Source organism: Mauremys reevesii, unplaced genomic scaffold (assembly GCF_016161935.1).
Source record: "Mauremys reevesii isolate NIE-2019 unplaced genomic scaffold, ASM1616193v1 Contig99, whole genome shotgun sequence".
In the NCBI taxonomy this organism is placed as follows: Eukaryota; Metazoa; Chordata; order Testudines; family Geoemydidae; genus Mauremys; species Mauremys reevesii.
This window is the reverse complement of record NW_024100916.1, coordinates 37,535-49,269: the sequence shown is the minus strand read 5'-3', so window position 1 is coordinate 49,269 and position 11,735 is coordinate 37,535. Positions and strand designations below refer to the sequence as shown.

General features: G+C 56.6%; 1 long non-coding RNA gene across 1 annotated transcript; it reads right to left on the bottom strand.

Moving 5' to 3' along the window:
• Positions 1-5,197: 5,197 nt before the first annotated feature.
• On the bottom strand, positions 5,198-10,079 carry LOC120395149. Its single transcript, XR_005592494.1, has 3 exons — positions 9,945-10,079; positions 5,910-6,055; positions 5,198-5,667 (listed from the first exon to the last, which is right to left on the bottom strand). It is a non-coding gene; the product is annotated as an uncharacterized LOC120395149 (long non-coding RNA).
• Between the last annotated feature and the right edge of the window lie 1,656 nt (positions 10,080-11,735).

Here is an 11,735-nt window from a genome sequence, read left to right as displayed (position 1 = left end):
CGGAGCTGCGGTGGGAGGGGAGGAGAGATTTAAAGGGCTCTGGGCTCCCCACAGCCGCTAGAGCTCTGAGCCTGTTAAATCCCTGCGGAGGAAGCCGGTGCGGTCCGGCTCAGTGTACTGGCTCTTGCTGCTACGCTGTACTGGCCCGTACCGGCTTACTTTCATCTCTGGCTCAGAACTCCTATGGCTGCGGGGAGCCCAGAGCCCTTTACATTCCCCCCGCAGCTCCAGGAGCTGGGCTGGGGCCGAGATTTAATGGGCTCAGCACTCCCCGTGGCTGCATAGATCCCAGAGCCCTTTAATTCCCCTCCATGCAGCTCCAGCAGCTGGGTTGGGGCTGGGATTTAAAGGGCTCACAGCAGGGGGGAAAGTAACTTCCAGGACTTACCGGTACTGCTGGAAACCTGAGGGGGCGTGGCCTCAACCGGAAGAGATGGGTCCTCTCAAGATTTAAAGGTCCTGGGGCATCGGCTATGGCTGGGAGCCCCAGGGTCTTTAAATTAACCCTGGGCTCAGGGGCAAATTAAAGGGCCCAGGGCTCAGGCCGCCACGGAGCCCCGAGCCCTTTAGATTCCCCCCGCAGCTCCGGCAGCCGGATTCGGGTGTGGATTTGAAGGGCCCGGAGCTCCCATGGCTGCGGGGAGCCAGAGGATTGCTGGGCTGGGGCCGGGATTTGAAGGGCCCAGAGCTCCTGCTGCTGCAGGGAGCACCGAGCTTTTTAATTCCCAGCCCGGCTGCCGGAGCTGCGGTGGGAGGGGAGGAGGGATTTAAAGGGCTCTGGGCTCCCTGCAGCCGCCGGCGTTCTGAGCCCTTTAAATCCCCGCTGAGGAAGCCGGTGCGGTCCGGCACAGCGTACTGGCTCTTGCCGCTATGCTGTACTGGCCCGTACCGGCTTACTTTCATCTCTGGCTCAGAACTCCTACGGCTGCGGGGATCCCAGAGCCCTTTAAATTCCCCCCGCAGCTCCAGGAGCTGGGCTGGGGCCGGGAATTAAAGGGCTCAGAGCTCCGGTGGTTGCTGGGAACCCAGAGCTCATTAAATCTCTCCCCACCCCCACAAAGTTCCAGCAGCTGGCTGGGGCCGGGATTTAATGGGCTCAGCGCTCCCTGTGGCTGCGTAGATCCCAGAGCCCTTTCATTCCTCTCCACGCAGCTCCAGCACCCAGGCTGGGGCAGGGAATTAAATGGCTGAGAGCTCTCCGGAGCGGCAGGAGCTCCGGGCCCTTTAAATCCTGGCTCCAGCCGGGGAAGGCTCAGGATCCCCACAGCCATGGGAGCTCCGCGCCCTTTAAATCCAAGCTCGAACCCAGCTGCCAGAGCTGCGGGGGGGATTTAAAGGCCCTGGGGCTCCCAGCCACAGCCAATGCTGCAGGACCTTTCAATCTTCAGAGGCCCCGCCCCTTCCGGTTGAGGCCATGCCCCCTCAGGACTCTGGCAGTACCGGGAAGTCCTGGAAGTTACTTTCACCCTTGACTTAATCATTCCTTTACCTGTGTTCACCTTGTGCGCCGGTGACTCCCCCGAGCCGCAGTCGCATTCCACCTGGAAGGGGGTGAACAAAGAGAGGCCACCATGCTCATCAGGGTGTCTCACAAGCAGTTGGGTTTTGGGTTCGGGTTCCGGCGTATCTATCAACGGCTGGGCCAAAGGGCTCCCCTCGGTCGCTCCCTCCTCTTCCTCGGCACTGTCGCTGATGTAGCGCTTTCTCCGCGGATGGTCAAAGACCCTCGGGGCGAAGACAGAGTCCGAAGTTCTCACGGGGGTGGTGAAGGAGTCCAGGTTTCCTCTCCGCACCCTTCCCACAATTTCTAAACCATGGGTCCTTGGTGAGAGATGGCCTCATCCGTCCAGCACTGGGACTTAGGAGGTGATGGTGCTGCACCCTGATTGGCAGAGGGCCCTGGGAGGAGTTCTTAGTGGGGTCAAACAGCCCACTCCCGGACGGGTCACCCTGCCCCAGAACTCGCCCTGATTGGTCAGAATCCCCTCTGGGGGTGGTCCTGTCAGGACAAAACCGATCCTAATTGGTCGAGGGCAGTGAGAGGAGTTCTTAGAGGGGTCACAAGACACACGTCGGGATAGGTCACCCTCTCACCCCAGAGCTCACCCTGATTGGTCAAATCTCCTCTTGGGGTGGTCCTTCCAGGAGGAAACCCATCCTGATTGGTAGAGGGTGGTGGGAGGAGTTCTTAGAGGGGTCACATGACACACCTGGCTTCCAGTCATGTGGCCGCCTTGACCACGAAGTAATACCCCCATGGGGCAGAACTTCCGGTGACAGGTGGGAGGGACTAAGGGGTCATGGGGCAGGGCTAGGCTTTGATTTATGGTGGGGCCTGTCTACTGCAGCCAGGTGTTGACTATGTGCAGCCACATCCGGAGCCAGAGTCCATATCTGCGCCGGAGGTCGAAGCCGGGTGGTCGAAATTGCCGGTGTCGGGGAAGAGCACGAGGAGGAGGAGGCAGGGCTGGAGCAGGTGGCTGGAGGACCTGGAGCGAGGCTAGAGAAAGGCAAGGAGAATACTGAGCCGGGGTTCAGAATCCAAATCTGGAGCCAAGAAGGGTCACGCCAAAGTCATAGCCAGAGACCGGAGTCAAGAGTCCAGCCAGAGTCAACAGTGAGAAACTGGAGGGCAGGGCAGGGCAGGGGGTACATGCGGGCTGGAATGAGGATGACTTACTGGAGCCTGGAGACCCCTCATCGGGGGACTCCCTTCCTAGCAATAACAGAAGGACAGCGGGATGACAAAGATGTCTCTGAGCCTGGGCTCCAAGCCAAGGGGAGCTCCCATCCAGGCTGTGTGCCAGGACCCCGTCACCCTCCCTGTTCATTTCACACTCTCAAACCCCCCGGCCGGAGGGGAGAATAAAGGGCAGAAGCGAAGGTGCCCCTGGGGGAAAGGCTCTAGGCCGGGACCCAGTCCACTTCCCAGATCTACACCCAGGATTGTGTGACCAGGCCCACAGCCCTTCCTCTGCATCTCAGTTCCCACCTGCCAGATGGGGAGGCTGCTCCCCTGCCCCAGGGTGTTCGGGGGGAGTTTCCTTCCTGGCTGGGAAGGGCTCAGATCCCGGGTGGGTGGATTGGGCCCTGGCTGGGGGATGGTCGGATGGGCACAGGGTGTTACTAGTCCCCACCGCCCCAGTCCTCCTCCCTTTCCCCTGGGTCTCCCCTCACCTCCAAAGACGGAGCCTTGAAACACAGGGCTCCCAGACCCCACGGAGGAGCTGCTGGCCCTGCAGGAGAATACGGAGCTGGTGGTGTCACTGAACTCCTGCTCTGGGCTGGGAGGAGGCGCCACAAGTGCCAGGCGGGGGCTGGCGGGAGGCTTCTGGGTCGCCAGGCTGGGGCTGGCGGGAGGCTTCTGAGGCGTGATGGGGGACGAATCCTCCTCCTCCTCCTCTTCTTCCTCCTCCTCCTCACCCCACCACACCTGGGCACTGGGAGTGTCTGCACCAGGGAGGGAAGGAGAAAGTTTAATCCCTTCTGCTGCTGGGGGGATGCAGTGGACAGAGAAGGCTCCATGTTTCCCCTTTCTCTGTAAGGAGCCCCATGGCAGCCAGGGCCCCACCCTGCCCCTCCCAGAGACGCCCACAGCCCCATCAGCCTCAGGGCCCCGTGGCAGTCAGCCCCCCACCCCAACATGATCAGGGGAGGCCAGAGCTCCCCGACTCCGCCCAGCATCCCCTGCCTTGGGCGTGGCTGTGCCACCCCCACTGGTGTCAGTGGGGCTCATGTGGGTCAGTCCCGGCGCCTTGGCGAGCCCATGGGCATAGGGTGTTACTAGTCCCCCACCGCCCCAGTCCTCCTCCCTTTCCCCTGGGTCTCCCCTCACCTCCAAAGATGGAGCCTCGAAACACAGGGCTCCCAGACCCCACGGAGGAGCTGCTGGACCCGCAGGAGAATACGGAGTTGGTGCTGTCACTGAACTCCTGCTCTGGCCTGGGAGGAGGCGCAGCAAGTGCCAGGCTGGGGCTGGCGGGAGGCTTCTGAGTCGCCACGCTGGGGCCGGCGGGAGGCTTCTGAGTCGCCAGGCTGGGGCCGGCGGGAGGCTTCTGAGTCACCAGGCTGGGGCCGGCGGGAGGCTTCTGAGTCGCCAGGCTGGGGCTGACGGGAGGCTCCTCCAGGGCCAGGCTGCGGCCGGCGGGAGGCTTCTGAGTCGCCAGGCTGGGGCTGGCGGGAGGCTTCTGAGTCGCCAGGCTGGGACTGGCGGGCTGCTTCTGAGTGGCCAGGCTGGGGCCGGCGGGAGGCTTCTGAGTCGCCAGGCTGGGGCTGGCGGGAGGCTCCTCCAGGGCCAGGCTGGGGCCGGCGGGAGGCTTCTGAGTCGCCAGGCTGGGGCTGGCGGGAGGCTTCTGAGTCGCCAGGCTGGGACTGGCGGGCGGCTTCTGAGTGGCCAGGTTGGGGCCGGCGGGAGGCTTCTGAGTCGCCAGGCTGGGGCTGGCGGGAGGCTTCTGAGGCGTGATGGGGGACGAATCCTCCTCCTCCTCCTCCTCTTCTTCCTCCTCCTCCTCACCCCACCACACCTGGGCGCTGGGGGTGTCTGCACCAGGGAGGGAAGGAGAAAGTTTAATCCCTTCTGCTGCTGGGGGGATGCAGTGGACAGAGAAGGCTCCATGTTTCCCCTTTCTCTGTAAGGAGCCCCATGGCAGCCAGGGCCCCACCCTGCCCCTCCCAGAGACGCCCTCAGCCCCATCAGCCTCAGGGCCCCGTGGCAGTCAGCCCCCCCACCCCAACATGATCAGGGGAGGCCGGAGCTCCCCGACTCAGCCCAGCATCCCCTGCCTTGGGGCGTGGCTGTGCCACCCCCACTGGTGTCAGTGGGGCTCATGTGGGTCAGTCCCAGCGCCTTGGCGAGCCCATGGGCACAGGGTGTTACTAGTGCCCCACCGCCCCAGTCCTCCTCCCTTTCTCCTGGGTCTCCCCTCACCTCCAAAGACGGAGCCTTGAAACACAGGGCTCCCAGACCCCATGGAGGAGCTGCTGGACCCGCAGGAGAATACGGAGCTGGTGCTGTCACTGAACTCCTGCTCTGGCCTGGGAGGAGGCGCCACAAGTGCCAGGCTGGGGCTGGCGGGAGGCTTCTGAGTCGCCAGGCTGGGGCCGGCGGGAGGCTCCTCCGGGGCCAGGCTGGGGCCGGAGGGAGGCTTCTGAGTCGCCAGGCTGGGGCTGGCGGGAGGCTTCTGAGTCGCCAGGCTGGGACTGGCGGGAGGCTTCTGAGTCGCCAAGGTGGGACCGGCGGGAGGCTTCTGAGTCGCCAGGCTGGGGCCGGCGGGAGTTTCCTCCGGGGCCAGGCTGGGGCCGGCGGGAGGCCCCTCAGCTGCCACGGTGGTTGGCGGCTCCTGCTGGGCCCTGGGGCGCAGCTTCTGGCTCCTTGGCTTCATGTATTGGAAGCCCCAGAGCTGCCGTCCCCGGCTCCTGCCCTCCCCTGGCTCTCTGCTCCACAGCTGAACCCGGGGCCACTTCCGTTTCGGGTCAGCTAGAGGAGCTGCTGTCTTCCGCCTCCTCCAGCAGGCGAAGCAGCTCCTCCCTTTCCCCTGGCCACGAGCCTCTTCCCTGCCCGCGGGGACAGAGGGGCTGCTCTCCTCCTGGGCAGGCTGCCTGATGTTTGCTGCCGGCTCTGGAGCCACGTGCCCGGCCTTCCTCAGCATCCGCCTTATTCGCTCCATCCTGGAACGGAGTGGGGAGCAGCCATGAGTCTGGCTTCAAAGCAGCCTCTCATTAACAAGCCTGCCTGCTCCCCTGCCCACCTCCCCTCTGCTGAGGCAATTTTTCCTCCCGACACATCCCACCCCAGGGCACAGGAACCCTCCACCTGGGGAAGAAACCCTGACAAGGGACGGGCTGAGAGCCCCAGTGGTGGGATATTCCCACCACAGGGGGGATGGCTCTGGAGAACTCCACTTACTTACTCTAGATCAGATGGAGCTGAATGGCAGATGCTCGGGGTTGCTCCTCCCTTTACCCTCCTCGCTCTCCGCACCCAGGTGGCCAGCAACGGGTGCCGCTCAATGCCCTGCCAGCAGGGCAAGGGGTAGAATCCAGAAATTGAAACTGGCTGTGAAAACAATACAATGCCACTAGTTGAACGCTCCTGGGACACTCCATAGCTGTACCCGGGCCACCTCCATTTGGGCCCAGAAGGTGCCTCAGGGTCAGCTAGGGGAGCTGGGGTCTTCCTCCTCCTCCAGAAAGCCAGAGCTGGCAGTGCCAGCAGGACTCAATTCACAGTCTCCCTGGCTCCGAGTGGGACCTGTTGTAGTGACTGACGGATTTGCTCCTTGTCCCCCATCCAAAGCCAATAACACATCTCTGGGTTGGCAGTCATGAGTTAGACCTTCTCAGCACCCCTCTGTCTCCCGCAGACCTCAGCTGTTCCTTGGACTGCGGTGGCTTGGACGGTAATAGGAGTGGATATTGTTACTGGCTCACTGGGTGGTTCTAGCTAATGAGGGTCTCAGTCTAGTCTCAGAGGCCCACACCCCCAGACACTACAGGTCAGGGTGGATTGATTTAATTCCAAATGTTTTGTAGTTGTATTTTTGAGTCATTTTCCTAATGAGAGATTGATTCTCATGAAATTCTTAGTGGTGGCCGATGACAGAACACAGAGCAATGGTCTCAAGTTGCACTGTGGAAGGCTTAGCTTGGCTATTAGGAAACACTAGTTCACTAGGAGGGGGGTGAAGCCCCGGAATGGGTTCCCTAGGGAGGTGGTGGAATCTCCATCCTTACAAGTTTTTAAAGGTCAGCTTGACAAAGCCCTGGCTGGGATGATGAAGTTGGAGTTGATCCTGCCTGCAGCAGGGGGTTGGACTAGATACCTCCTGAGGTCTGTTCCAGCCCTAGTCTTCTATGATTTTAGGAATAGGGATCCATTCAAACATGTTGACTTGCTGGTTTTGCAGGATACAGAAAAACAAAAAGGTTGACTGAACCATTTGTTTTCATTTCAAACAAACTGAGGTAAAGAACAGGTTTCAGAGTAGCGGCCGTGTTAGTCTGTATCCGCAAAAAAAACAGGAGTACTTGTGGCACCTTAAAGACTAACAAATTTATTTAAGCATGTATCTCTAGTTTGTGCACTGAACTGATTGTTCCTGCTCATAACGTCCTTCCAGATTTTAGAAGTAGTAGCTCACACCTCCTCCTCTCTAGCCTTTATTCATATTTTACAAGGGGAAAAGAAGCCTTCATCCTTTTTCAACTCCTAATCAGTTTCTTACATTTGAATGAAGTAGCTGCATCAACTGGAATGAAGAAAATATTCTTTCTGCACCCACAGAAGAGGCTAGTGCTGCCAAAATCTGGCTGAGTGTTTCAATAACTTCTGGACGCCCGGGTGCTTAGGTAATGACTTCCAACAGTTCAGTGCTTTGACTTCCTCTGACTCTTGGCAGCAAACATGGACTTCTTCATATATGTAGTTATTTAAATTACTTTAATAGGCTGGAGCAACTAGAGGCCTTAACATCACTTGTCATCATTTGAAATTTTATACTGGATATGTTTAAAAAAAAACTTTTTCAATATAAATTTAAAAAACCCAGTTTAAATAAAAATAAAATCTCTTCTGGGGGGCGGGGGCTGGGTTGTGAAAAAGCCACAGATTGATCTTGCCCTTGATTTTAGAACTACTACTTCATCTGAGAGAATCAGAAACTGCTTGTATTCTGTTCAAGGAGAGGAGGCAGCAAAAGTCATCCTGGCAGTAATTTGTTGGGCCTTATTTGCTCAGTCTCAAACAAACAAGTGTGCAAAACTCTAGTTAGTCTCTTTATGTAGGCCCAGCTAAGAGGTGGTGGGAGGAGCAGGAATGCTGTCTCCGTCCCGGATCCAGTAGCAATTGCACAGGATATTGCCACAAAACCTACATTTTACTGCCAAACTTTCTAAGCCAGTCCTCTCCTGCGCTTCCTAGTTTCCAAGTTTCAAATCCACAAATCCTGAGCAGTAACATTGTGACACCAGAGGGAACTCAGCCACCTGTCGCTCCCTGACTCCACTAACCCGGAGCATAAACCCGAAGCCTGAGCCCTGCCTTGGGCATCGCTCCCACGGAAACCTGCAGGTTCATTTACTGACTTATGCAAATCACCGGTGGAGAGTTAGCACTGACTGGCTGAATTCACTCTCAAGTCACAATGCCCTTCAGCTTACAGCACGAATGGAAGGGGCACAGGGTGGAAATCAGGCTTTTCTGGTGGCCCGTTTTCCAACTGAGAAGAAGGGACAAGAGGGAAGGAGGAAGAGGGAAGCAAAATGGCCACATTCCAAACGCCCCCAGCGAGTCAGATTAATTTCAAGCCCAGAGGAAACCACTGTCGTCTGACTTTCTCTTTCACTTCGGTCATAGAATGTGCCTCAAAATAATTTCCATAGGAATTAGAGCAGGTTTTAGTAAAACACCCAAGCTTGATTTTAAAAGAGGCCAGTTGTGGAAAATCCAGCACAACCCTCAGTGAATTGCTCCAAACTCTGATGTTAAAAATGCTCCTCGCCTTCTTTCCAGTGTGTATTGGTCTAGCTTCAACTTCCAGCCATTGTCTGCTCATAACCTTTCTCTGGTAAAGCGAAGATGGAGGCTTGCTGCAGCAAGGCTCCAGGGCTCTGCAAGGTTCCCCTTGCCCTGCATCCCTGTCCTGCCTGGCTGTTGGCAATGGAGCTCTGTGAGGTCACAGACGCCTCACTCATAGAATCATAGACTATCAGGGTTGGAAGGGACCTCAGGAGGTATCTAGTCCAACCCCCTGCTCAAAGCAGGACCAATTCCCAACTAATTGTCTTTGCTCAATGGGCTGAGTTCCTGCCAAAAGCTTTTGCAAAGTCACTGCCACACCCACCTTTCCCTGGCAGGACTGACCTCTGCCCCTGGCCAGCCCAGCTAGATGTTTGAGCTGCACCCCGGATCACCCCACTTGCTCATTATTGATTCTGGGGTGCAAGCAGGCTACCCAGTAAAACAGCACAGTCTGTTTCACACCCCACACTGAGTTTTTCATAGAGGCATCGGTTGTGAAACAATTCAGTCTCCTAATGTGGCCTCTATTTCACGGGCTATGAAATTTCACACTCTTAGCACCCTATTGAGCCCAATTGCTTGTAATTCACTAAAAGGCACCTTCCCAACCAGGTATGATGGTAGGACACCAGGAAACAGAGACTCCACCTCTCCCCTGGGTAATTTCTTCCAGTGGCTAGTCTCCCTCACTGTCATCGTTACATTGGAAATTGACAACTTCTGATAAGGGCCCAATTTATGACAATCTTTTAAATAATTTAAATAGAAGAGAAAAAATAACATCCAGTCGAACATGTTCACTGCCAAGCTCTTCAGACAGTTGCACCACTGATGTGATAGCTAAGGCCCCGGAAGCAAAGCTAGCTGAAATGCTAACCCAGCTTTGGGCAGCAGTAAAGGTGCAGAAAATATTGTCTTCCTTTCAGTTTATTCAAATCGTTCAGTTCAATCGACTAGTTTGTGGAAATTCAAGAAAGCCATTGGGAATTCACAAAACAGGCAAACTTGTTTTCCTCCCTCAATCTAGGGATAAAAACTAGGGGATAGAGCTACTGGATCATCAATCATCAAGGGCTTGGATGCTAAGAGAACTGGAATTATTTTACTGGCTTCCTGGGTGTTACTAGCCCATGAGGGTCTCAGTCTGGCCCCCAAGGCCCACACTCCCAGACACTAGAGATCAGGAGGGGTTGATTTCACTCAAAGTGTTTTGTATTTGCATTTTTGAATTATTTTCCTAATGAAAGATTGATTCTCATGAAATCTTAGAGCTGGCAGATGACAGAACAAGGAGCAATGCTCTCAAGTTGCAGTGTGGAAGGCTCGGATATCAGGAAAAACTTTTTCCCTAGGAGGGTGGTGATGCCTTTGAGTCTACTAGGATAGAGTCCCCTATCTTGTACTTAGAGCCTATATTTTTTCTTACCTTCTACACAGATGACAACGTCTTGGAAACAAATACACACGGGAATGAAAACCACAGGCACTGAATCTCCTGCACACCAACGTCTCTTGGTCCTCGGTGAGAGACCGCGAGCTGGAGGCTTTCTGCAGCAAGGCTCCAGGGCACTCCGAGGTTCCCCCTGCCCTACACCCCTGTCCTGCCTGGCTGTTGGCAAGGGAGCTCTGTGAGGTCACAGACGCCTCATCATCGTTGCCCAATAGGCTGAGTTCCTGCCAAAGGCCTTTGTGACATCACTGCCACACCCACCTTTCCCTGGCAGGCCTGATGTCTGCCCCTGGCCAGCCCAGCTGGGTGTTTGAGCTGCACCCCGGATCACCCCACTTGCTCGTTATTGATTCGGGGAGCAAGCAGGCCACCCAGTAAAACAGCAGAGTCTGTTCCGCACCCCACACTGAGCTTTTCATAGAGGTTATGAAACAATTCGATCTCCTAATCTGGCCTCTATTTCACAGGCTATGAAATTTCACACACTTTGCACCATATGAAGCCCAATTGCTTTTAAGTCACTAAAAGGCACCTTCCAGAATGAGAGGCAGTTGTGACGAGAAGACACCAGGAAAAGAGACTCCACCTCTCCCTGGGTAATTTGTTCCAGTGGCTAGTCTCCTCACTGTCAAAAACGTGTGCCTACGGCTCATTTGAATTTTTCTGGCTTCAGCTGGCAGCTGTTGGTTCTTGTTGTGCCTTTTTTGGCTAGATCGAATTAGCCTTGCCCCGTGAAATCCGATCTCCCGTCCTGCTGGAAGCCCCAGCCAGGAGAACCCAGTAGGGGCCTCCTAGCTGTTTGTCTGCCCAGCTGGGGACAGGACTTCCTCTCCGTGGGGATATCAGATGCACCTGCAGCGGCAATGCAGAAGTGAGTGCGCTGCATCAGCCCAGGATTGAGCTCAGGGCTTGGGCCTTGGCAGCTTCTGCTCCAGTCACGTCTCTGGGTGCCCGGACTCAGAGCTTCTGGCCCCCTGTGGCTGCAGCCAGTGCTGGGGCACTGGGCTCAGGACTTTCATGCCCCTCCCCACTCCTGCCGGCGCTCTGGGTGCCTGGGCTCGGGGCTTCTGCCCGGCCTCTGCAGTGAGAGCTCGGGGATTCCCTTGCAGTTCCTTCTGGGGCTCACGTGTCCATTTCTCTGGATGCCCCGAAAATGGTAGGAGCCGAGGTGCTCCCAAGTAGTCAGTAGGAGCTGAGATGCTGCCAATAGCAGGGACCCACCTGTACATCTGGGAACCTCCTCTAGCTTCAGAAAGGTTGCTGGCTGCTGCCCTTGGAGCCCAGGTCTGAAGGCAGCACGCAAATGAGGGTGGCAATGCTGTGACCCCCCCACAACAACCTCTGAACTCCCCCATTCTCCCAGGTTGGTCGGGACCCCCATGGTTACAATACCAGGAAATGTCAGGTGGACACATTGAAATGGTGATGTTGGTCAATTTCAAGGCCAGAGGTTTGTAAACTAGTCAAAGTGAGCCCTGAATGTGGTAGGGACCTGGCTATTATGGAGGCCCGAGCAGGTTTGCACTCCCAGTTCTCCTGAAAGGCCGTGGAGAATTCCTGCTGCCTGAAAAACTTCCCAGAATAAGCTACCAGGACTGGGGGGAAACGAAGGAAACCAACCAAAGCCTGAGCTAGGATGGAGAACATTGATCCAAGCCGTGTTTGAACCCCTCCACCCCCACCTGCCTGCCCGCGGTGAAACGGACAGAGGGGCACTGATTTCTAGCTGTGAACTTGCTACAGACCGTGGGCTCCAGCACAAGCGGT